The following is a 4,379-nucleotide window of genomic DNA, read 5'->3' on the forward strand; positions in this document are numbered from 1 at the left end:
TGTCGCAATTTCTGCACCATTTTTACAATGATTACAACGTACACACATATATAAAGACTCATAACATGACTGGGCTCCTTTGGCATTCAGTTGCCTCTGATGCCTTCTTTCCTCTGCTTTGGCGGCACGCAGTGTTGAATATTCGTGCCTAAGTCATTGCATCTCAATTGCCTCAGTGAGTATTATGGTGTCTGCCGTTGAACCTGCCCTTTCTCTGCTCTGCTGGCATGCAATGACGGGCCTTCGCGTATGTCATTTTGCCTTGACATTGGCGGCACATATGTTTGAGTCTTGTCTCTGAAGTCTTGCTTACACCCGCAGCTGCTAGACGAGATAGGTCTTCGTGGTGCTTCTGTTCGCATTGAAGTGCCCACTGTAAATCTTGTGTGCCTACAGGGCCCAGTATTTCCATGGCATCTGAAGCAGCGTCAGTCAGAAGTTTATTACTCTGATGATTCATTATTTCTAGCACGTCACGCCCCTGACAGTAGGGAAGAGAAAGATGGAGAGGCTCGCAGGTGCCGACCAATAGGCACCATAGGGCCTATTAGTCAATAGGCCAATAGAACCGTCCCCCCACCTCACCTCTTGCATCCTTACTCGACTCACCCCTACCCTCACGCTCTCTTCCTTTCTGAGTGTCAGAATATCGCAGTTTTTTGTCATGCCTCACGTTATCTATCCTCAACTTTGACATTGTATAGACATTGTTAAGCTGTTGAAACCGAAACAGCATGGGAGAAAAAATTCGGTTAGAAATTTAGCTGCTGTAGCGAATGCTCCATGGTGATCCATATGTACCAACATCTTGCGCATCATTACTAAGAAAATGAAGAGCCAAAAATTTAGTGCCTGTATTACTCCTTTGAGAAAACTGCATTGACGTGGCTGGCCTACACCACGTTGGTGATCACGGAGCTGTTTCAGTGTTGACATCGCGAGTTTGACTGGAGTGGCAGGGATAAAAAAAGGTTCCATATTTAAATCCAATTTTCTCACTAATAAGGGAGGTTCCTTATGTTTAGCCATTTGACACCTTTAGCATATCGTATACCGTGTCACCGTTACCGGAATACCGGGAGCCCGCCCACCGCCGGTGAGCAAGCGGTGATTGGATCTCGATGCGGCAGGCGCGCGCCCAGCTGCTGCTTGGTATACCTGGCGCCATCTGGTGCCCTCACGGGTCACCTGCGCGTGCGCAGGTCGGTGGCTTTGCGTACCAGGCCTAGCTGATTGTTCTGTTGAGTGACGCCAGCTGGGCACACCAGTAGGCTGGAAGGTTGGGGGGGGGGGGGGGGAGTGATGGGTTTGAATAGCGGCAGGTCAGGAGTAGAGACAAATATTACAAATTAGCGTAGATGTCAGTTGGAACGTAAGGGGTCTGAAATGGAGGCAATACAGGTAGAAATGTCTATAGCGTGCTAAAGGCAATTCCCAAAGGCGGAGTAGACGAAATTACGATGTAGTCACATAGCATCCACCCCAGCGCAAATACGAACGTATTATGGACGTGACGGCGCGTTTGGTCGTACTGTTCCGTTAAAACACCAGAATTCGCTTCCCGGGGACTGACTGGACTGGCCAGTCGGCTGGATGACTGACAAGATTGTAACTAATCCACAGTAACCGAGAATTTACATTGTACCCGCCTAGAGGAAACAAGCTCGCACTTCGACCGTTCCCGTCATATAACCAGCGGAAATAATAGAGAGAGAGAGACGGGGCGAGATGGTTCAGTTTCTCCTCAAGGTCCCTCTCCCTCTCTTTCCAACCCTGACCCCGTTAAAGTTCCTCATTCTTGACTTTGTGAATCGGCCCCTCTTCCCCCCCCCCCCTCCTCTCTATAGCGCCGTCGTTTGCTACTGCGCAGTTCTCGCGCTCCGCCGCCGACCACCAAACTTCGTCACGTGGTTTATTGATTTATTTCCTCGCGTCGCCGACCCGACTCGGCGTGCCGCCTGTAACCCACTTTTTTCCACACGGCGCGCGTGGTCGGCCGAGTCATTATAATTGGCGCTGCGCCGATTCGTGGTCAGGGCTGTGCAGGCCAGACGTGTTTGTCTGCCCGCTCGCTTTCTTCCCGAAGGTCTGGCTGCCAAAAGGCCGAAGCGCGCCGCCGCGGGCGTCGGTTCATGGACGCCTGCCCGCTAAGAAAGAGCGAGGGACTCGAAGCAGCGTTGGAGGGCGCTAGCGTCGAAGCGAGCTGTCCGTCAAAGGTGGCGAGCGGCGAAAATTGCGTGCCGTTTGTTGCCAAGCTCATTTTGGCGGTAAATTCAGCTCGGAGGGACAAAGGACACAGAAAGGGGACAAAACAAGTGCTGTCTCGCAACTAAGTTTTATTAAGGAGGAACGCAAATATATGCATACAGAAAACCGGCATAGGTGCGATATGCACGTAGTGCAAAGATAGCGTAGAGAGCACTATCACCTCCAAAGTGTATTTGTTTTTTTGTAACTTTGGAGGTAATAGTGCGCCCCGCCGCGGTGGCTCAGTGGTTAGGGCGCTCGACTACTGATCCGAAGTTCCCGGGTTCGAACCCGACCGCGGCGGCTGCGTTTTTATGGAGGAAAAACGGTAAGGCGCCCGTGTGCTGTGCGATGTCAGTGCACGTTAAAGATCCCCAGATGCTTGAAATTATTCCGGAGCCCTCCACTACGGCACCTCTCTCTTCCTTTCTTCTTTCACTCCCTCCTTTATCCCTTCCCTTACGGCGCGGTTCAGGTGTCCAACGATATATGAGACAGATACTGCGCCATTTCCTTTTCCCCCAAAAACCAATTATTATATTATTAGTGCCCTCTACGCTATCTTTGTACTACGTGCCTATCGCACCTATGCCGTTTTTCTGTATGCATATATTTGTGTTGCTCCTTAATAAAACTTAGTCGCGAGACAGCGCTTGTTTTGTCCCCTTTCTGTGTCCTTCGTTCCTCCGCGCTGAATTTACTGCAAAAATGAACTACTTACAATTCGCCCAACTCACCATTCTTCTGTTGCCAAGCTTTCGGCTGCTCGCAGACGGCGTTGCCTGTACGCTTTGCTTTGTCGCCTATCCGTTGGCGTCGCCGTCGTCGGTGACGTAGTGTAGCAGCCAGGGGTATCCGGCCAGTCCGCTCCGCTCTGTAGGATTTAACTCCCGTCTGTGTTTGATTTTCCTCGCAAACAAAAAAAGGTCCCTCACATCCAGCTTGAGAGGAAGAAGGTAGACTGCTGCAGGCAGGGATTATATAGACAACTCTCGGAAGAAGCGGACAGGGCAGGGGCTTTCAGTTTTGTGCATCACGCATTTCGTCTTAATGAGATAATCATCACCATCAGCCTGCCCACGCCACGCCCAGTGCAGAGAATATATGGGGGCCCCAATGCGGTTTTCCCATTGTAAATTCCATTGCCTTAAATCCGCCTCTCTGGTCGCCGCGGTGGCACAGTGGTTATGACGCTCGGCTGCCGACCTGAAAAACGCGGGTTCGATCCCGGCTGCGGCGGTCGAATTTCGATGGAGGCGAAATTCAAGAGGTCCGTGTACTGTGCGATGTCAATGCATGTTAAAGAACCTCAGGTGGTCTAAATTTCCGGAGGCCTTCACTACGGCGTCCCCACAGCCTGAGTCGCTTTGGGATGTTAAACCCCCATAAACCGTACACCATAAATCCACCTCTAAGACAGATCCAGAGCAGAGACAGTGCTATGCATGCCAAACTATGGATAGAAATGGAGACGCGGCAGACATCAGGGGTGCCCATTTCAGCTGGAATTTCTGAATTTCCAGAAAAAGTGTCAATTTTCCATCCAGAAGCAAGAACCGTTACAGCTGGACACGATTGCCGATCCATCTGGAAATTCGCCCATCCAGCTGGAAATTTGATCTTTTTCACCGGGCAAGGATGGCTTAAGGATTAAGTGGGAGGGTTAGGACGCTGTACCCCAAAAACGAAGTCCAGCAGGTCGCCGACCTTCCGCTTGGCGTCGCCACTGTGTGCCGTACAGTCCGTATGTCTGAATGTGGAGGGCAGATGTGTAGCGGGCGCGGCGGTTCGCTGCATCCAGGCAGGTCCAGATTATCTGTACAGTCATGTTATGAGCAGGGCAGTTTGAACCCCGCAAGTAGAGTGACAATCTGCTGATCCGCAAATTTCTGCGAAGTCAGAGCCCCAGTCATTAATACGTGGCTACTGGGAAATTTCGCAACTCCACGGTATGGTCAAAGGACTGTATGACTGAGCAACCTTTGTTACATTATCCTAGGGCAGCAGCTAAACGGGAACGTTTTAACGAGACAGCGTTAAGGGTCCGTTCTGCAGAAAATCTGGCGTCGGTATTGTGAGCGAAAAATCCGCAGAGAAGCAATCTAGGTGGGCTGCCTAGGACACTTGACCTT

Source organism: Amblyomma americanum, chromosome 11 (assembly GCF_052857255.1).
Source record: "Amblyomma americanum isolate KBUSLIRL-KWMA chromosome 11, ASM5285725v1, whole genome shotgun sequence".
NCBI lineage: Eukaryota > Metazoa > Arthropoda > Arachnida > Ixodida > Ixodidae > Amblyomma > Amblyomma americanum.